This window comes from Rhipicephalus sanguineus, chromosome 1 (assembly GCF_013339695.2).
Source record: "Rhipicephalus sanguineus isolate Rsan-2018 chromosome 1, BIME_Rsan_1.4, whole genome shotgun sequence".
Classification (NCBI taxonomy): domain Eukaryota; kingdom Metazoa; phylum Arthropoda; class Arachnida; order Ixodida; family Ixodidae; genus Rhipicephalus; species Rhipicephalus sanguineus.
The window spans coordinates 237492677-237516154 of record NC_051176.1 but is presented as its reverse complement, the minus strand read 5'-3'; positions in this window follow the sequence as shown (position 1 = coordinate 237516154).

Sequence of the window (23478 nt, the reverse complement as noted above, 5' to 3'; positions counted from 1 at the left end):
CGCCCGCCTTCAAATCGAGGGTACTGCCAAAGGTTTACCTGAGCTCGACATTTGCTGAATGGAATGGAAGTGTGTTCCTGCAAAAAGCCGGCGTCAGCATTGGCTCTTGCATAGTCCTTCGTACTGGTCTCCTCTATCTTTTTTTTTTTCTGTTCTGGGAGAAATCAAGATACCACCACCACCACCCCAGTTTTAAGCGACTTGTTTCTTGCACACTTCGACAGGAAAGTCTGCGGCCGGCTACCATGGTCACGGGTTGAAAAATGCTTTCGGTATGTAGATGACTACCTCATTTTAATGGATTGGGGTGACACTACTTTCGATTCCTCTGTTTAGGACACGTTGGCCATTTTCAAAGAGTGCCTAAGCCCGTTGTTGCTAATCCATGAAGTCCCGGAAAGTGGTTCGATGTTTTTGTGGCGTTAGCTACACTTGCCTAGCCGGAGCCGATTTCGCGTGGATCCTCATGAGCCGTGCTCCGCATGCGCAAGGATCAGTGATGTCACACAGCTGGCTCACCAGAGCCGGCATCTCACGCGCGCTCCGCCACCGCCGCGCGCGCTCGCCGCTGCTGGTCTGCGCATTCGGGAGGAGTGGCGTCGTAGCCGCGGAAGACACACTGGCGCCGGCGCGCGCGCAGACTCCGCCACCGCCGCGCGCGACTTGCCGCTGCTGGTCTGCGCATTCGGGAGGAGTGGCGTCGTAGCCATGGCAGACACACTGGCGCCGGCGCGCACAGCTATTCGCCTTCGCTGTGCAGTCGCCGTCTGACACTGCGCTGGAGCCGCTTGATAGCGCCTCTGACTGGCGTTTGCGGGTGGGTAACACCATGGAGAAGGAGAGCGCGAATGCTGCTCAACGGCGCAGAAGAGCCGAGAAGCTTATCTCATCAGATCCCGAAGTAGTTGCCTGGCAATTAGCGGTTCAGCGTACGAAGAAGGAACAGAAGAAGGCTAATAATCCTAGACAATCTGGAAAGCTAAGAATAATCAGCTGAACTTTTGGCTAACACTACGTATATCCTGGCATAGCCGAGTTAAGCCACTGCAATTTTTTTTAGACCTAGAGTTGACTCTTTCAGGTAACCATCTGTGTTGTAAATACGAACCACGGGCGAATACGTCACGTCTGCTGTTTGGGTCAGCCCACCGCAAGCTATTGAAAAGGGCTGCACATAGTGCACACTCGTCCTTGGAATGCATTCACTAGATCCTGCCCTCACGCAGTTGACAGAAGCTTCAGAGCGCAAATAGCTCATTTTGGGGAAGCGGTTTACCCGACATATCTGCTGATTTCTGTGGACGAGGCGTTGCGAAAAAGATTCAGATTTGACAACAGAGTTGGCGAAAGACAGCCAATATCGAGGCAGAAGGTGGCAGTCATTCCTTACGTACACCGTGTGTCGGATAGACTCAAGAAGATAGGCCTAAGTTCGGGTGTTGTTTTTGCTGCGCCGCACAAACTGCATCAGCTCATCAGCTATGTGCTAGGACATGACCTGTGAAGCATGGCACCGCGCAGGCGCAAGATAAAACACAAAAAACATTTTGTTGAATGTGCCGACAAAGTCGTGTGCAGTGTTCCGCTCTCCTGCGGTCTCAAATATGTTGGTCAAACGGGGCGATGTCTGAACATCAGGTTACAAGAACACAATTTGAAGATACAGAAAAGAAATGACGGTTTCCTTGCTCAGCACTGTGCTCAGTGTGGCTGTACTCCCGTGCTCGACCAAACTGTGGTCCTGGCAAAACATGCGAATGATCAGACAAGAGTGATCATTGAAGCCTCGATTATTGCCAAGGGTAACTGCGTCAGCAAGTCCTCGGTTGCCTTGACTCTAGAAGAACTGGCATTTCTTGACAGCGCAAACCACGGTACACAACTTTCACATGCTATTCGTTGCTTTGTTCTTGTGCATTCGTGTATCGTGTATTTTGTTACGTCCGATAAGTTTTGTTCCCTTTAACTTGTCGACGCTTGTTACGTGACTGTTTGCGTGTGCTCACGTGATGTAGTATGCCGACATATATACACGTGCATTTTTCAATGAATTCTCTGTTGAAACTAAACCGCGCTTGTCTTTATTCCCTTCCTTGTACGTTGTCCGCTCTGCGCTGTTTGTTGTAGATGTTTCGTAGGTATGAGGAGAGACCCACTAATAAAGATATATTGCATGTACACCCGTGAACAAAAGTATACGGACCACAGAGGCGCGGGCCGAAATCGTTGTCTACGCCGTTTTGTCGCGAACCATCTGCTGTCGAGAGCATTGCTTTGACGGAATAGCTGTCGAGAGCATTACTCTAACGGAATTTGTCTCGGTAATGCTCTCGACAGTATACGGCTCGCCACTAGACGGCGTAGACGGCAAAGGTATACGGACGGCAATGGCCCGTGTACGTTTGCTCACAGGTGTACATTCGTCCTATTTTGAAATTTGTTTGCATACTTTTCTTTGGTGCTCCAGCCTACAAAGTCCGACCTCTAATTTCTTAAACAATAGAAGCACTGCGCTCATGCCTTGGGATTCCTAAAACGTTTGCTAACAGTGTTTTTGTGTCTAGAATCGAAGGTTCCTTCTATTTCGTGCAGGTTTCGCCTTTTTGACTGCTCAGACATTCTTAATTTATGGGTCACCAATACGACAACCAGAAACAGCCTTTATTTCCACTACGGAATTATTTGTCGGTGCAAGATGGCCGCGATTTCACACTTCACAAATTCTATTCATACAACTTTTACTAGACCCTTTGAACGTATACAGTGGGGACGAAAAGAAACGCGAACATGCGACATCTACATCCTCTGTTGTTTCGCATTTATTTTCAAGCGGTTGTACCCTGGATTGAGATAAAAATCCACTACTAGAGTAACCCATAATACAAGCAGGCACCATCTGGCATCTTTTTATTGCCACCTAGGTGAGAGCGTGATGAAAACAGCGCACCGCGCTGTTCGCGTTTCTTTCCACCCCCCCCCCCTTGTGCGCAAGTGCGACATAATTCGGACTCGTGACAATTTATACCCTGTGGATGTACAATTTTTCGATATGCTTCCTAACAACGCAAAATTACTTCCCCATCATACTTTAGATGGTTTATTACAAGAGCACCTGCCGAGTATTCGTATAACCGTTATTATTGCTACAGATGCATGCCAGTGTGATTAAAAGTCGGTTGTTGGTATATTTAGCCTGAACTTGGGTTGGTCTTATTCCCTTCGACTAATCGATTTCAGACCCGTTTCCGTGGCCGAACTTCTGGCAGTGGTGCTCACCTTACGCAAGTTAAACACGGCAATTACATCTGATGTTATAATCACAGACCCTCTATCTCTCTGTGCGGCACTTTCCGCTGATGCTGACTCCCACATAACAAATGCACTAGTACCTGCGCATTTGAGAAAAGTTTGATTAGTTTGGGTGCCTGTACATACAGGGTTGTTTCTCAGTGAAATTGCTGATTCTTTAGCGAATTCGTCAATAAGTGGACGGATTTTATTTCCGTCATCCGCTTACGTGACGGCTGCTCGATTTCGCAGGCGTGCCATTATGGAAGTATTTGCAGACACAGCACTGACAAACGCCACCAAATATCGGCACCTATTATATCCCTGGCGGAGATCACTTTGTCAAACCCGTAAACTGGAAGTGTCCATTACGAGGCTGCGCTGTCGTGTACCGAAACTGAATTTCTACCAACACAGGTCTGGTCAGGCTGCTTCTCCACTGTGCGCATTCTGTGGTCACCTAGAAGCAATAGCTCATTTCTTTGTGACCTGCAGGCGATTTATTACAGCACGAAAAACCCTGTTAGAAACAGCTTTACGTGCTGCTGGAATGGATTTATCTGTGCCTCTCATTTTGTCTTTCGGAGCCTCTAGCACCTTCACAGTGATGGAGGTGCTAGGTGAAAGACGCAGGACGACCGGACCAGAGAGCGCCAGCAGAACCGTTTATTCCGCAGTGTCTGCCTCGGCACAAAACCACGAAGAAGAAGAACAGGGATCATGATGGCTATGTACAAATCAGAACGATGAAATGCGTTAAATGTGCTTACACGATATATAAAAGGCTATTGATTCATATTTTTACACATTTCATCGAGCACCAAAATTTCCTACATAATTTTGTAACGTTTACATTCTCTAAAGTGCCCATTCTAAAGTTCTATAACATTTTATAAAACCACTCAATTCTTCGCCAATCCCCCACGGTGGGTGTGAGCCACAGGTAACAGGTGAACAAGAACAAGGTGTTATCGGTGCAGCTCACATGGCTAAAAGGCCAATATGACAGAGCCGACATTTAGGAGCTTGGAAGGCAAAGCGCGCACACGGCAGAGGATTGCCCTATTTCATAATCACGTAACTCGTTATTCGAATAATAATTATGTTTTGTAGTTCGTCATCACAAAATGAGTAATCGGTACAGATATCTGAAAAGAATAATTCAAGTGGTATCTAAAAGGGCTGCCGTTGAAATACTAGTTACGTGATCGCGTGTGCAAAATCGTATCATGTTGACAAATATAACGGTGTAGTTTTTCCTTTTTTCTTTTTTTTCCTTCGTGCCTGCAGGGGAAGCAGACGAAAACGGTTGGTGCTCAGCTCCTTCCGATAGAAGGCTATAACATAGAAAATGTACGGCCTATTTTTCTTACATCGAATATGGTAAAACTCGTAGAAAGGGTGTTACATAAAAGAATTACAGTCTGGCTGGCAGAAAACGTCGTACTAAATCCAAATCAAATTGGTTTTAGAGCAGAGTGCTCAATATGGTGCGCACACGCAGATTTAGAAAGCCGCATTCAACTTGCTCGAAAAAGAAGGCAACACGCTGCTCTAGTGACACTAGATATAGCCAAAGCATACGACAGTGTGGAACATTCAGTATTATTGGACATCTTACAGAGCCACAATCTACCACAATATATGATTGCATGGCTGAGGGAATTTTTGAAGGCTAGAGAATTTTATTGTTTTAAGGATGGATGCGCATCGTCAAAGTTTAAACAGACTCGCGGAGTCCCCCAAGGAGCAGTCTTGTCTCCTGTATTATTTAACATATTAATGAGCTCAATCCCCACTTGCCAGGACGTGCAAATATATATTTATGCAGATGATATTGCATTCTTCGCGGCAGATAGTGACATTCATTCTTTATATCAAAAATTGCAGACATATATAAATATGCTAGAGATATGACTAGAGACAATTTGCATGACTTTAAATGTAAAAAAAAGCGCACTGTTAATATTTCCATTAACAGACCCCATCTCAATTTCAATATGTTATAAACAAGAGCCCATTCCACAGGTTGAGTCGCTTAAATATTTGGGGATAATTTATAATGGCAAGCTAAACTGGACTCCTCACATAGAAAGTATTGCATCTAAGGCGCAAAGTACCTCAGGCATACTACGCAGACTGAGCAGCAGACGATATGGATTACGTAGGGACACAATGGTGATGATATATAAAATGTACATGCACCTTCTGGACAATACACACCCAATATTAGAATTTGGGTGTGTATTGTTCTCAGGTGGCCCTGCTTACAAACTTAAGCCTCTGATTCTGCTGGAGCGAGAAGCCTTGCGATTATGTCTAGGGCTCCCTAGGTTTGTAGCTAACAATGTTATGTACCAGGAAGCTAGATTGCCAACATTGCCTTGTCGATTCCGCATCCTAACGGTGCAGACATTTTTAAAATTTTATAGCTATCCGTTAAGACGATCTGAATGTGCTTTTATAAAAAACCAAGAGTCCTTTTTTTCTTGCTCATTGGCCACGTTTTCGTACACCACAGATTTTTTTTTGTTCAGAAGCAGCTAGACCGGATAAACGTGAAAATTCGAGATGTGCCTGCAGCAAATGTGTCCAATCAGAACCTAAAGATAGAATATGATGAGATTTTCCCCCTCTAAACCTAAATTTCAACCATACAGGGTATTAAATAGCCGGCTACAAGATTACCTTGCACACGTGGAAACAAATAATGTAGTAGCCACAGACGCTTCAGTAATAGACGAAAAGGCAGGAGTAGGCATTTACTCCCCTTCGCTTGGCTGGTCATTTTCATTAAGACTACCGGACTTCACCCCCATTTTTGAAGCTGAACTCTTGGCAATTATTCTAGCCCTGCGTAAATTAGATTTGAACGCCCATAGCGCAATAATAATAACAGACTCCATGTCAGTATGCACGTCCCTTACAGCTTCATCAAAATCAACTGCCCTAAAGACGTTCCTGACGCTAATTCCTCCACAGCTGAAGCTCTTAAAATTATTATGGGTGCCTGGCTACTCTGGATTAGAATTAAATGAAATGGCTGACTCACTAGCGCGAGCTGCATTGAATGGTCCAGTTGTTCCTGTCCTTCCTGTAGTGGCCAGTATAACTGCGATTAGATATAGAAAATTTTCACTTTGTGCAGACGCATAGAATCAGTAACAGCTAGGACAGAATTTAGTCATTTAAATTTCCGTGGAAGGTCCAATGTGTCCTACTAGACATTGGAAGTATTAGTAACTAGACTACGATGTCTTGTGCCCCCGTTAAATCTATATTCACACAGGGCTGGTCTGGCGATATCACCCCTATGTCACTTTTGTTTAGAAATGGCATCAATAGAGGCACTACTTTTTATCATGTCGCAGATACAGATTACTCAGAAAAAGACTTCTTGATATCCCATTCGCTAACCTGGGGCTGCACTTCACAATTGACAATGTGCTTACCTTCGGTGCTTCAACTCTGGGCTTTCAGCCACAGAAATGCGTCCATGATGCCGTGTGTAGCTACCTTCACGAAACAAACGAATACGGCTTTAAATTTCCGCTTGTATAAGTATTATTATAACAGAAAAAAAAAGTTTTGAATTATTTTCATTATTATTGTGCTTCTTCTTATTATTATGTTTATTCTAATTCCCAATTCGGACAATGATTAAAGTGTCTGATCTGTATGTTTAAAAAACTATTATTGCACTCTTTCATTGATGCGTACGTGTTTTTTTTGTATATTCATTGCTATTATTTATTATTGATTCTTTTATTGGCATCAGCATTCAATACTCAAAATATTAAAAAAAATTTTTTAAGACAACTTCTTGGCCAATCCCCCTGAGTGGGTATGAGCCATGCAGTAGAGGCTACTACTACTACTACTACTATTCGACGCTGTATGCAATTTCCTACGAGAGACTAAACGATTTGAATGTTAAGTGTAACTTAGCTCAATTTCTCTTTCGAACGTTTCTTTCCTTTATCACTGATGTATATACACGTATTTTGGCGTTTTCTTCGTTTTTTTTTTTTTCTCTCTTTAAGCTTTATGTGGTTGTGCTGTTAATGTGAAAGAAAGGCACTGTCCGATTCATGGTCTATCCCCGAGTGGGTTGCGCCAAATGTCTGAGGAACACACAACAAGTACTTAACGGTGTGCAGCCGAGTGGAACAATACGGATGGGGTGCGCGACACGATTATTAACCCAATTTGCGGGGATACAGCTCATAACATGCGACTCGAGATGTGATCGGGAATTCAAGAAGAAACAGTTGGCATTGTCTGAGGGGCATGGATCGACAAAGGTAGTCAAGCCAGCATCGCACTGGTGACGTGAGCAGCGGGGGCCGGATATGAAGGATGCAGCGCTAGGGTCCGTGGTGTGGCCTTCGAACTCGGCAACAGCCGCGTGAAGCTCCTCGGACTCGCAGCAGCCTAATTGCAACGGTTCCTGGGCATCTGCGACGCTCCGATTTTGATGTCAGAAGGGATCGTCCCGCAGAACAGTGCCTGGTTGCCTCGTCGTCTTTGGGTCAGGAGCCACATAGACGCATAAACCGCCAAGCTTCAGTGACGGCTTCGACGGCGACCGGGAAACGGGCAACTGAGACAGGAAGGTCTCGCAGCAGGTACTTAGATCTTCTACGACGATATGATCTCGTCAGTAGAGCTGGCGACTGACACAACGCTGCTAGCAGCTGACTTGGGTACCGGCCGGACGAACCATTAAAAACGCTCTGTTACGGCAGAGACTGTGAGGTCAATGTGGCAGACTGCTGTGAGGGTTAAGGGCTGTACGTAACGCGTAAAGCTGCAGTTGTAGCTTATTGTTAGATTTTCAGAAGAACGGTCTTATTGTCTGTACAGTAGTGTTTGTTGCGTGGACGTTGATCGTGTCAATTGTTGTATGATCTTTGTCTTATGGCATCAAGTTAGTTTGCCGTGCAACCGCCGTCACGTCTCTCAGTCTCTTCCAACGCAAGCCCTCTCGAGATACGTGAAAATCAGCGAGTGGGCCGAAACAAGCTTCCGAAATGAAAATTATATGGACTTTCTTTTGAACAGTGTAATGTCAGAATAGAAGAGCGAGCGTAAAGCGAATGGCCGAATTAAGATTTTTCTGCTGCTAGAATAACGTTGTAAAAAAAACTCAGTAAACTGGCCATCACAAATATTCCCAATGCACTAGATGTCCACCGAAGTGAGTGGCAATCAACAGACAACTCGACATTGACTGCTTCTCACAACTGTCTATAAGGCTTTCACCCAGCATACGGCCAAAAAGCCTGAAATACGTAGCGTTGCTTGACAGAAGTCAATCGCCAGTGGCCGTACGTTGGACATCTTGTTACAGTAAAACTGCGATCCAAGTGCTGGATCAGCGTGCCTGCCTGCATGTCTAGCCACTTTTCTGCTGGTGTTACTTCAGCTCTATAGCACATCACAGTAGGCGTTAAATCGTTCTCACCCAGTAATGTGCGTTAAGAAGAGCACTCATGAGCCCTATAAATGCTTAATTTAACTTCACTAACATGGCTAGAGTCTCCCTGACTGTAAATAAACATATGGAAGGATACATGTAATGCCTTCTATCGTGTTAGTAAATGTGGCCGCTCGCACTACATGTCACTCTCACCTGTTCAGCTGATGAAAATCCTTGAAGCACCTCCTCGTTATTTGGTCCATATTTTAGATGTGAAGCATCTTATGGCGGATCCGGTAGTGGTGGTGGTGTGCGGCGTGACCACCCTTACTGCGCATGCGCAAACCCTCTCCACTCCCCTCTCCCTTCCCCCTCTCCCCATTCCCTTCCCCCTTCCTCTCCACTTTCCCTCTCCCCTCCCCTCACCCTTCCCCCTCCCCCTCTCCACACCCCTCTCCCCTTCTCCCCATTTCCCTCCCCCTCTCCATTCCCCCTCTCCACATCCCCTCCCCTTTCCCTCTCACCACTCCACCTCTAGAACGCGGGCTCTACATGCCGAAACACTGCTTCGCATCGCCTCATGGTCCCCTTTAGCGGGAGATGTGTTGAAATTACGACGTACTGTTTCACTCTAGAGCCCTTCGAATATCATTTATTCGCTTGTGAAATCTGCTGCATCTGACGTCGTTTGGATGGGAACTTTTTCAGACAGGCTTGTTACCTGTTGGGGAGAGCGGATTTCACAATCAAACTGAACTGTCTTGAATATGCAGACGATACTCTGCCTACAAAGATGTCAATACAGCATTTCTTCCTAGGCGCTATCAATTAGCAATGATTAGATGGCGCCTCCTGAGTAATCACTGCTTAGCAAATTTTGTGGCGTACGTGGTGAGTCCGGAGGACTTTCCACTCCGTCGGAGTGTTCACCAATGAGATGGCCGTTCAGCAATCCGGAGGACTGTTCGCCAGTGAAAGAGCAAAAACCTAGTAATAACACTGCAACTGTAATAAGGCTTCTAGGAATTCGTTTACATTGCCGTCTATTATCATCATTATGCATATCAAGAGCTATCTCCAGAGAAATGCAAAATATAGCACCAGTGTTCGTTGCTTATTTCTGCTTATGCATATGCTTATTTCTTACGTGGTATAAGTTCATAGCACGCAGAAAGGAACCACGCAAAAAGAAAAGTTTTCTCAAAAGTCTTAACTTATGCCTGATTAACTAATGTTGGATCGATTTTGCTGCTACGGAAATGCTACTCATGGCAAACGACAGCGCCGCGATGAGATCGCATCATCAGCATACTCGAAAGTAGTAGTTATACCGACCAGAAGTCCTTTCGCAGAGAACCGTGTCCTGTAGGAAATTGCAAGTACAACCATTAAAAAAGAGACCGATGGAGCTTGAGCTAACAAAATGCACAAAATGAGGGACTCGGGAAATGTGGCACATAAACAAGAGGTATTTAAGCAAATGGACCATCGTAGGGCGAGATATGCCCTAATGAATGTATGGCGTTTGCTAGGCTCATTGCAAAAGCACATAATTCGCGCTTCATAAAGAATGCGAAGCCGTGCCTGAAGAAACCACCCCAATCCTGGTCGCGGAGAGGTCGCTTCGAGCGTCGGTCACCATATGGCTCAATATTGTCTTGTATAATGCATGAGTCGCACAAGAATGACCATGCCATTGTACTGCTCCAGGTATGTGTTGCAACTTGGCGGCTGGATTAAGTGGCAAGGCTTGGCACTAGTCTTAGCGTGACATAAAGCCGGAATATTTCAAAACAATTTGTTTCCCGGTAAGCAACTGTCTCACTCAATGTGATCTCAACTCGCGCTACAAGCAAGTTATGATCAGTAATAATAAGTTCATGGGTACAACTCGCCGAAACCATGATATTATTATGAGGTAAGCCGCAGTGGAGGGTTCCGGAAATGCTGATCACCTGGGTCACTTGAACGTTCGCCTAAGTCTAAGTACACGGTCCTTTAGCAATTCACCTCCATCGAAATGCGAACGCAGCGACCGCGATCGAACCCGCGACTTTCGGGCCAGCCGCCGAGCACCGGAACCATTGCCCGACCGGGACGACATATTCACAACCAGCGGCATCCACGTAGTGACCACACAGTTCGAAAACCTAAATGTTACGTGACGCTATGAGCGTTCACTGCCGGAAACTGCAGGAAAAACGAGGGAGGCGAACTACTAACTGCATAGTTTTTCGCGTTATCCAAAGCCCAAATAAGGTTTTCGTAAACAACATTCGTTATCGCTTCGTTTTCTCACGTAACAAATGCTTCCCCAAAGTTTTGTTTATCACTCTGAAACTGTTTGCGGCGGGTCAAACAGCGAGGGGTCGGGCCTGTGCACGACGGCTGATAGCGTCTTGCCCCAGCTAGAGTGTTTCGTGGCTCTCCTCGCCTCTGTGCCACACTGGTTTAGCTGGCGTGGCGCTGTGGTGTTGCTCCGGGCATTTTTGTTTTCTTTTCGCTTCGGCTATCACGTGGCCATTGCCCTAGGGCAATATAAGTAGAGATATCGCGGCCGCCTGCTCTCTTGCACCTGACTAATGCCTGTCGTCAGTGGGCGGACGCAGTACGAGCTTCAAAGTCCTCACGAAATGCACGAGAGCAACTAGAACTGGGCATTGCTGCTGCAAAGTCGGCGTCAAGCCTTCAGGAAGATCGACTGGAATGTAGAGTGCAGCATCGACCCTTGATGATTTTATTTCGCACCGTAAGTACCTATCTTTATCTCGCAGAAGCACGCACATACTAATCAGATATGCAATGACAGTTAATGAGAGAGGCTGTGAAATTACAACTTGTGCATGCAAATATATATTGCATGTTTGCCACAATGCCCTTCGGTATATTGCATTGTTGTTACCACCATTGCTGTATTCAAGTGAGGAGTAATTCTAAAATGTATCCTGCTTTCATGCGTTATTTTTTATATATAGGTACTTTTGTTTTTAACTTGTTCTCCGTGAACTACACTACCAAAACCAGGACATCTGTTCATGTGTGACATAATGAACTCTACAGCGTCGTCCACTGAGGATGCGCTAATCGAGTAGGAATCTGTAAAAAAATGCACACTTGATCAAGACACATATCTTAATAAATGCCTGAACACACAAAGTAAAAATAAAATAAAAGAACACTAACCTCTTCACAGCTTTGTCACGATCGTTTACGCATAGTTTTCAACTTCCTTCCTCTAGTCACAAGTCAACGCTCGCGTTGTATAAAGATATTTTTCTCTCATTGTATTTTGCTTCGTCGCGATGTTAAGGCAATATTCTTCACTGTGTGCAATGGGCATCCATATAAGCTGCAGTTCTCTTGATGAGAATATGGCATCTGCTATTTTGTGGTACTCAGTTGCTTCTACAGAATGCATGATGAGGCCCAAATAGCTTACGCCAATAAATTCAACTCATTTTACGGTTCAGAAGGCAGCAAGTAAAAGTATAATGCAAATACACAACTGAACGTTCAATTCTCTTCATCCAGCAGAGATGGCCAGGCAGGTACGCAGGCACCCTTTTCCTGCTACGTGCAATGCTACTAGCCCTATTTCAATGAGAGAATCACTTAGTTTTGCCTTTTACCTTAATTGAAATAGAAGCGAGCAGTTAATAAAGCAAAACTAAAGTAAACAATTTGCTAGAAATTGCGCAAACTCGCTTCTTCCCATCAACCCGCATGTTCACGCTCGTCTTAGGTGATTACTATAGCCGAACTCGGCCCCTGTACTTTCACTTATGCTTTTATAACCGATGCTTTTATGCTTTTATAATGCTTATGCTTTTATAATCATTTTTGCTTATAAGCGATGTGGTGTTGAACAAATGCACACAATATGCGAACTGGTTTACTTCGCATTGCCCTTGATTAACTTATAGGATAATCCACAGGCAGAGTTGTGAACGTTGAAAATAAAGAGGGGAAGATACTCGAGAAACAAGCGTGCTCAGGAGAGCCGCTTCTCTTCAAGTGCTGCTTTCACCTTTGTAAAATGACTTTAGTAGGTCTTGACTGGGGACGTGCATGTAAAGATTACTTGTGTTACTTGGCAGATACTAGAGTCCATATAATACTCGTTAACATGCGAATGAGCACGAAAGGAATTGCGAGCTCATGTGAAGCGGCTTTGTTTATAAACAGTCTATGTGTCACATGTGGTCGATCGAGCATTATTTTCCAGCGAAAAATCCAACAAGCACATTTGCTTATGACCTAACATAACTAAGCAAAAAACGCAGTCAAGAACACACACGACTTTTCATTTAAAGGAGTACTGACACGATTTTGAAGTGCAGCAAAACGGACGTTTTTTTTTTTTGTTTTCTTGGCATGTAGTGTTAAAGCTCTCCCCACACTACATCCCGGAAACACGTATAAATATTTAAGCTTGATTTTAAAGTTATCATCTCCCAGCATCTGCAAGGCAGCTTCACCGCATGGAGAGCCCTATGACGTTTCAAGTCAGCTCACTTGGTTTGCGAAATCTCGGTTCTGCATGCAGCCTAGATCACAGAAATCGCTGTCGGAGGCACTGGACGACAGTTCACTCATCATGAACCACGTTCGACTGACAGCAAAAGACAGCAGGTGCATATTTCGTGGGTTGCAGTCTGCCCGTGACGTCACGGGCCGACTTGACACGTCACTATGAAGCCGCCCTCTCGAAACCAAAACCGAAACTGCTGGTTGAAAGAACCGGTATTAAAAATATATGCAATGCATCCCCAGGCACCACGACACTCTTTTTAGGGTTCTCGACACCCGTGCTTTCATTTAGAGGAACAACCCGAAAAATTTTAAAATTCATGTCAGTACTCCTTTAAGAGAATTCAGCGCTATACCTAAACACAAGCCACAGAAAGGCATGACGGGACTAGCACTGTATTCCAACCCAAGCCATTAAAAATATACATACGCTGCGCTGAAAATAGACATCAGCGTACGTCTCTTTTCAATGAATTCAGTTGGAGTAGAGCGCCCGTCCCGTCATATCTTTCTATCTGCTTGTGTTTAAAGTTTAGCGTGAATTCTTTTAAAGGAAAAATATGCATGACCAACTAGGCCCACAACGTGTTTTGTTAAACACACACCATTGGGGGCAAATTCCTCCGCACCTGTTTCGCGTCTTCGTGAACTCGTTTCGTATTCTTTTTTCGTGTGTGTATTGGTTCCAGATAGTACTAAGAAAGTGAAAAACTAACACTAGCACCTTTGGTAGCACTCTTGAACCCCTAAAGGAGACTGGCTTATATGGTGAACAAGTAACTCGGCCACCCAAGTGCTGTGCGCATAAAGCAGGGCGGCATCGGCTTTTTTTGCTGTTGCTGTGGATACTGGGGCAATTGAGGATACGGAATCCCCGGCAAACGTTGAAAACAGGTTATGGACCTAGTGCAAGCCTGCAGGTACATTTTGGCCAATATTAGGCGCTAGTAGATGTCATATAGCTGACTGCTTTAGTGCGCGTTCAAAATGGCAGTACAGATATACCGCGGAGCTCTTGAGAACCTTAAACGCAGGTTCACTTTTTACATTTTTAGGAAGCTTCAAAAACCTATTGGCACAGAGATAGTTGACCCTTTCAGGGCTAAACCATTGATTTCGAGTGGAGCAACTGGTTTTTTTACAATTTCAGGCTCGCAGAATCATGGTAGTCCAAAAAAAGGAAAATTCGGCAGATTCCACGTACCGTGGGAGTCGATGTTATGCGAAGCATGCGCGGTATGGTGACTGTGGCGTGATATTTCACATTGAGCGAAACGTTACGGAATAATGCTTGAAAAATACAGAAGTGGCATATGCACACACATATGTTGAAGAGTCAAATATCTATTATATAACCATTTGTTTACAGTTGCGTAACGATGGCAACAGCACATGGGTGTTAGCAACACCAGACGCGGTAAGCTTGCATGTAGTGCTTATGTCCTTCAATAGTGGATAGCACGAATCCGAACAGGACAAAGAAGGAACACACATGCACGGAACAGGCGTTACTCGCAACTAAGCCTCATTCAGGAAAGTTTCCCTAGATATATACACAGCCTAGTGGCATTGCACGTACGTTACAGTCACAGTTACAGTTCTGCTTATACTTGTCCGTTATGACGGAGAACACCCCACGTTTTACGCACCCGTGTGCATGTATGGAAGGTCTTGAACAAGATCGTCACCACCGTGATTAGTCAGCACCAGCAGCTGGACCGGACTTCTTAATCGGATCCGTTGGTGATCGCGTGTAGTGATCAAGTGCAGTGGAGTGCGAGGTGTAGTGCAGCTGGTGGAAATCCTGGATGTCTCTTACGATGAAGTGATTTATGATGCCTCCTGTCCTGGACGTGGCAGAGGTCTTTTGATGCCCTCTCGACATCCAATCGTCTTTCACACAGTATAAGGATCAAGCGTTGTTGGGTCCTTGATAAATCAATGTTGAGGTCACTGGTAATGATGAGAGGCCTGGTTCTCTCAGAAGATTTGTTGTAGGAAGCCTTGACACCGGATTTTGCGTAATCTACGTGGACCACGTTGCGGACTACGTGGACGAGTGGATGGCAGTTGAGCGTCTTGCGGGGGTGTTCTGTCGTCAGTTTCCTCACTTTTCTTGCGTCCGCCGCGGTGGTGCAGCGGTTAAGGTGCTGGGCTGCTGACCCGAAGGTCGCGGTTCGATCCCGGCCGCGGCGGTCGCATTTCGATGGAGGCAAAATGCTAGATGCCCGTGTTTCTGTGCGATCTTGGTACACGTTAAAGATACCCGATAGTCAAAATTTCCGGAGCCCTTCAGTACGGTGTCTCTCATATCATACCGTGGTTTTCGGACATAAAACCCCAACAATTATTATTATCACTTTCCTGTGTGTCAATGTGTGTGTTCGTGGTTAATGTGTATGTTCAGACTCTCTATCACCTGTGGCACATACCCGCATAACATTAACTGTGCTTTACGGTATGTGCCACACATGACCGAGAGAAAGGGTTTCATGACGTACGCGACAGGTATTTTGCGTTATTTATGTCATGACCAGTGAATCGTGTTCGTCATACACTGATCCCCTGCTACGCCATTTTTGTATATTATAAGTTATGGTAGACGAATTGGAGACACCCAGACGTAGGCGGCTAGATAGATAGATAGATAGATACGTAGATAGAGACGGCCAAAGTGCCTGAGGTTCGCTAAGCAATGCTTCGCATTAAAAAAATTGTGCTCGTACTTTTTCAATGAGGAGTAATTAGTGTCTTAATTTTTTTACGAAATATTTATTATTTCATAATGAATTGATATTATTACATATTTTTTGCTTGAAAAATTATTTTGATGGCATGGAATAATAACGAGTAGCCAAAACTCAAGTTTTCAATACAAAACTAAAATAAATGCATTAGTTCTGCACCGTGAAAAAGAAGCTGCCTGAGCGAATTGCGGTAATAGCGCGACCGCTTCTGTAATTTCTTCGTTGACACGTGACCTCATTTTCTGTGTGCCGGTTGGCAGCATAGTTTTGAGCGGATGCTAAATATGAGTTTCTAGCGCAAGAAGTCATTCATTTACCGTGTTGTTGCGGACTGACCTTACAGAACTGATGATTGCAATTGGAATCACTGGGCCTGAAAGAGTAAATAATGCATAATGTTAAGAAGCATTGTGTCTTACCGTTACGCGAAGACTGCACATTCCACAAATCTGAAACGAGCTTTTTCCTAAATGACCATTGCTGTTCTTTAGTACATTGCCTAAAACTATACTGATGCAGCTCCTAATTTACGTCATTCGTGATAACATGTTGCACGAACATATTTCTCCACATTGTTAAAAGGCGGAGCAATTCGACTTAAGTTTATTTGCTAAAAAATGTATATTTTACTGCAGTAGTTTGAAGTGACTTGTCGACACGTATTTATTATAGTAGATCCCATTTTCAGGGACGGGTTTCAAGAAATCCTGCCCAGATATGGAAGTCGGCCAGCTCCGATTCATCGATGCCTGTGCATCCGCTCCTTCTTTCCCGAAACACTCATCAAATCACCATGGCTTACAGTCCTCGCCCGACGCGTGTTCGTCGTTTCGTATCCCAAGTGCGGTACGACCTGGACCCAGTATCTAATACTCAGCGTCCTCACGGACGGAGAACCGCCAACAAACCTCGAAGACTTCATGCTAGCCTCTCCATACATGGAAATATGGGTGCGAGGCGGCTGAGAAAATGCCCATGCCTGGACTTCTCAAAACGCACCTACCGTTCGAGAAACAGCCATACTCCCAACAGGCAAAGTACATCTACGTAGCGCGCAATCCGTACGATGTATGCGTGTCGTACTACTACTTCCTCAAAGCATGACACCGAAGAGAGTTAAGGACGTCTCGTTTGCGAATTTCATCAGCTGTTCATCTCAGGCAGTGTGTCCTACGGCGACTACTTTGACCACTTGCTTCTTGGTACAAGCATCGCCATGACGACAACGTTCTGTTTCTGACCTACGACAGATGAAGAAGGAACCTGAGTATTGGACGCTGAAGATCGCAGATTTTCTGGACGTGCGATTGTGCGGACCGCCTGCGCGAGGACCCCGTTTTGCTGAAGAAGGTACTCGACGCCACAATGCTGAAGAAAATGAAGGAGGTGTTAACGGCAAGATGTTCACACTGTCATCAGCGTCTGTTGAATCTGCCCCCCCACAGGCCTCAAATCCATGGAGTCTACAGGAGTAAGCCTGCGCACCGAGAACCGACCACGAAGACCACGGCTTTGTTCGCAAGGGTGTCGTTGTGACTGGAAAGCGCACTTCCCAAGACCAATCAAGAAACAAAGGTCTGGATTGCGAGAAAAACTGTAGACTCTGATGTAATGCAGCTGTGGCAAGATATCCGCCTCCATGACAACAACACAACACAAGACCACATAGCCGCAGAAAATTGCAACGCACTGCAACAGCACTTCAAAATTCTACTGTACTATGACGTTGTGTTGAAAGCCACTGCGTCGGCTGTCATCTAAGTGTGATACAACCACTTCTGTCAGACTGCCCTGCAACGCTGAAAAACAGTGTTCTTAGGAAGGTATCTGCAAAGTCTTGATTTAAGAGCTTTTTCAGCCAAGTTGCTGCGCCCAGTGATGATATTCATGGTTGTTTCTTTAAAGAATAGCGGTGATGAGTTCGAAAGATAACTGGAAATATGCCACTTCCTGCCTCAAATGCAAGATCCACAATAAATTGGTCGCGACACCATTAGTGCGACCGTACGAGCATAAGAGGGCATCATTACTAGCGTAAAGGGGACAAGGACGACAAGAAAGACAGGGGACTACGCTAGCCTTGTCCCGCGTTTCTTTCTTGTCGTTTCCCCTTTTACGCGAGTAACCATGTCCTAATATGCTCGATACCAACTAGCCCACTGCCTGCCTCAAGTGTATCGCAGTACGAACACTTATGTAATTGAGCTCATATCTATTGAACAGCAGTAACTGCAGTAGTGTGGTTTAAACTTGTTGAGGCGTTTTTAAAGTACATTGCGCGGCTCTTAGAAGCAATTGGTACTTGAAATAAAGAATCTCATTATTGCTATGGCTCAAACGAGCGAACATTTATGGGGCAGCGCAAAATAAAAAGCCGAGGAGACAAGGCAGCAACCTGGAAGGAGCACAGCACAGAGCTTGGTTCCCTTCTGTCTTGTGTCTTCAGACTGCTGTGTAATTAATAACTTGGTAATGCTGCCTAATCATTATTACTTTATAAACAGCATTGAACGAACCCAAGAGGCACCGTGCTGACCACTAAACAAGTCCGCAAGCACATGGGCTTCCACATTAACGCACAGGTGCCAACCCTTCTTTGAAGTTTGCGCTACCACCAGGTACTCCGAGTGTAACGCTAGATTCCTGCGTCTATTGTGTTTCGACATTGCGTTTAAAGCACCTACTCTTTTCATTAGGGTATGTCGGACAGTTTTTCTTTCAGTATTGGAGATTGCGAGGAGGCTAACGACAAATCTTTACATGCTAATCTCCTCTTGAAAAAACGCATATATTGCGCGCCATTAGCACGACTGGAACGCAAAGAATGTATACAGATAAATTCACATTCGGTCAACGAACGACGCCAGTGCAGTTTCGATTCACAAGCTATGAAGAACGTGCTGTTTTCTACAGGTTTCACCATACTGAATTGATTTATAATGTTTAATAACTTCGTGTGGATGGATGATTTAGTAGTTAGAAAATATGCTGGAATACTGTGGACATGTTACAGTATTCAAGAATTAGAAAATAAGAGACACCTTCCAATGTTACTCGACCTTTCTTTCTTGCATCTCCACTTTACTGTAGGGGGACTATACAACTGCTCTTTGAATAATTTGGCTATGTTCATAACTGTTATATGTTGTGTGCACTGTTATTACAATCTTACAAATATTGACAGAGTGCAACGCAAACGACTTGAGGTATTACTGCTGTTCCTATTTCGTAGGCAGTTTCTATTGTTTTTCTATTGGATTCGCACCGGTCTCCAGTGTGATCTCAAAACAAAAATTTGTGCCTATTCTGCGGGTCTCTGGAGCCTTCCAAATGCATGCGAAATCTCTTGGCCTGAGGACCTTGGCCTTGATATGGCAAATAAATCGTACGTTGCTGCTTCCGACGCGGGTTGCACAACTGTTGCACAACGCGGCGGCGTCCGTGCGCCAACGCGCAACAGTAGCGCGTTGCTCCTTCTATCGCGCGTTGTGCAACTGTTGCGCAACGTGGCGGCGGCGTCCAGCGGCGGCGTCCATCGATGGAGTCTAATGGCCACAGGCTTTTGCCGAACACACTTTGGAATTTGCAGAGTGTCCTTCAATTTTTACACTTTCACCATGCACTGTTGCAGCTACCACAAAGGTTTGTCTAGTTGTTGATCATGGGCGTTAGTCATCGGGATGGAGGTGTGCCACCAAGTGTCAACTTTGGTGCATCCACGTTAAACGGTGCTATAGCTGCCAAACGCCAATCGACATTGAACAAGCTCTCTTATATCAACGTACAGTAAAAATTGAACTACTTCTGTAAGGAAACATTTTACTTTCGTGTTATACCGATTCCTATGATGGAAGGTCCAACCGTGTTTTCAACACGAAAGCTTTTTATGGCGGGGTCCCCCAAGACTTCAATGACATCATTTCCGTCGCGGATATGACGTCGGTAAATTGCACACGCACAGATGACAAAGACAAGCAACAGAAAAAAATTGTTAAATTGATGACCCGGTAGTCGGTCCGCGACCTATGAAAGTCGGGCGCTTTAACAACTGCGCCATGAACGCTCATGCATGAACCTTTACAAACGCGCCTTATACACTGCCCATCTTTTTCCTTTTGCACTGACCTCGTTGGCGTGAGGCGGTGCCATGTTTTGGAGAGGTGAACTGAAGTACAGCATCATGACTCTAAAGAACGCCGACAGGACACGCTTCGGTGGTCTCTTTGCCAGCGTTCTTTCGTTGAAGGCTGACATAGATACACCCTACTCAGCGCCGCAGAGGCTGGCTCCCCAATTTTTACGCCATTTCATTTCAATACAGTATGAACGAGTGCTTTGTTGTAGCTAGAAACGTCAGCGGGTAGAGCGACGCCTTCGCGCGTTCTCGGCTCAAGCTACAAGCTCTGCCTCTCGCGTTCCTGAAGCGCTCTGTGGTAGTGTATGCATGAGAAATGCAGTTAGTGGAGAGCGCGCACCTTGGCGTCGCTCTCTGAAATGACGACCCTTTCCATGAGCGCATACTGGGTACTAGTGATTATGTGCGTGCCATATTTGCACGGGATTCACCGTACGATGCGTCCGGGTTTATGTTGCCAGCTTCAGGTAGCACGAAGGTTTAACTTTAATCATTGATGTTAGCCGTCGGAATGGAGATGTGCCACCAGGCGTCAACGTAGGTGCGTCCACATCAAACGATGCTATGGTCGCCAAACACCAGCAGACACCGTGGAAGCTCTCATTTATCAATGTACAACGAATACTAAACTACTTTTGTAGAGGCACGTTTCACGTTCTGGTTACACCAATTCCTATGGCGGAGGGATCAACCATGTTTTTTTCTTGTTATTATCTGCACGCTTGCTGCTACGCCAGTTCTATTGCACCATATCAGCTTCTAGCTAGCTGATTAATCCCCATACCTTTCTTTTCTTTCTATTTACATTTTAGTCTGACATTCTCATTTCATCCTTGTTACCAACGTCCAAGCCCTGAAAAACTCAAGCCTCGCAGCGTTTCTTTATACAGTTTCTCTTTATATTGATAAAATAACAATTTTGAGAAAGGAAAATAGAGAACCACACATTTGTAGCACGAAGCCACACGGAAATCCATACGGATCCATACGACAGCAGCGCAGGATACCTGAGACTACGGCTGCATTTGGATTGTGTACATGCGTATTTTACTTATGAAGGCAAGCGCGTGCCTAGCGGACTGCTTATCATAAATTCATAAGCTAAACTTGTTGCCGCTGTTTAGTGTACATTCTCTAAAAGTTTTCACCTGAGGCAGCACAGGTACTTTTTTAAAAGCGGAGCTCTTTATGCTTTTTGTTAGGCTGCGTGGCCTGAAACTCGACCAAGCTTGCCTTTGCCACGTTAATCTCTGTGGCCCTGTGAGTGGTATAATCAGCGATTACCTATTTGTTATATTCTAATACCCATGCGATGACCATGTCCGGTGTTAATATCAACTACGACGTAATATTGTTGTCACTGAACCAACATTACGGACAAACTGCGATCATGGGCATCGGCAGGGGTTGTGCAGCAAGGCGGCACTTGCGCACTTGTTTGCAGGACGAGAGCTGCGACGGTGATGCGATCTCCGTTGACGGCCTCGACCGCGCATTCAACAACGTGGACTGCGTCGTACACCGCTTCGCCCTCGATGAGGCCCCGCGACCTTTCACAAGCTTTATCTACGTACTTGTTGATGCCGGAGAACGGCACGCTTACTGAAATATAGAAAGAAACACCCAAACTAATTAGTCGTACGTCGGAAACAAGATAACGAGCGAGAACACTCACACATAGTTTCATTTTCTTACCAGCAATGCGGTCGGTGGCATCGAAGCACTCGTCGGTGGTCCGGGGGATTTCTTGGCCTTGTCGATTGGGCCGCAACTAAAACAAGTTCAAGATTACACTCGAAACATTCGTTGCAGGCGTTAGTTGACCGTCGCGAGTCTGTTCGTTCGACAAAGTTCCCGCCTGAAGCACACGATCCGCATACAGGTTCAGCGGCTGCTGCAGCGCGGTTGAGAGCGGAGTCCCCGCTCTGACGTCACACGCGAGAGGGCGCCACTCCAAGATTTCGAGGCCAATACAGGATTAAACAAGTCAGCTTGCCTAGTGCTTTCTCCCCTCCAATTTGAATTCTTTACAAATTGTTGTTTTAAATTTTAGGGGATATCTTCCTGAGTTTCTTCACTTTAGATTGGTTTAAAACCGTTATGCCTCCTGGTGGTGAGGGCTACATCCATTCTTCATATAATTATCTTTGCACAAAGGGTGAGAAAAAAGCACGCACGCACGCACGCACGCACGCACACACACACACCACGCACACACACACACACACACACACACACACACAGAAACTAGCGCGCTCACGCACAGCGTTTTATACCTCAAAACAGATGTGGCAACGAATATTATCACACAATATGTAAACACGGAATGCTACTACGGCCATAACGAGCTTGAACTTTCAGGTTACAGCTTCGCATGGGCTGTAATCTCGGTAATCGCATATTATTAGCTGCCACCTCGAATGATACAACTAAGTGCTGCAACTTATGAAATGATGGCGTACAATAGCAGTACCACCGAGATGCATGGCTGATTCACGTAGTGAATTGTCGTGGTTACATGCTTATTCCGGACTTAAAACGAGAGTGTCTACTTATAAAGAAAAGGTAAGTTTATCAGTAATAGAATATATTCTAATTGTATAGCTTATGGCAACTCTTACTGGTAGAAACAAATCAATACTGTTCTCCTTAGAAGATATTGTTATTGTTCCAGTGACCGAATTTTCATCTTGAGAAAACATGTGCGTGCAAACAGTCGGGCTTGGTGCAAGCAAAGCCCGTCTGCATTTTAAGTTCAATGCACTTATAGACCGAAGGGGGACGGCGTCCATCCGTGGTCACGGAGTTCCTAGCGAAATAGCCGGCGAGCTTCGCCGCTAGGCCGAAAGAGGGCCTTCCATACGAGAAAGGGCCGCCACCATCCCATCATTGGGATAGTGGCGGACAAAATAAATATTGGAAAAATTAAGGACATTCTGCCGTAAAGGATAGAGAGGTGGGCTGAAAATTTATGTTTTTTCCATTGTAGTAAGATAGATTTATTTGAATTAGAGGCATTTGGCCAACGTTAAACAGAAGGAAAAATTTTTGTTTTTTTGTCGAGCCTGGTGCCACAGTTGTCACCACTACGTTATAAGGAGACGCTCATAGGATCCATCCATCCATGGAAAGTTTCTGAGAATTTCGCCGCAAGGGGAACTCCCACGCAGCATCCAATAGGAACGCGCCGGCTGACGCAGGGTCTTTTCCACCATGGACGCCGCTGGGAAGCTCGCCGAGAACGCAGTACTCATGAAGGCCAATCCCGCCGTTATAGGTACGTGAGCAAATATTGTCACAAGAAAACACAGGGATGGGCGCGGCAAATGCATTTTCCCCCGCACTCACTTAGAGTT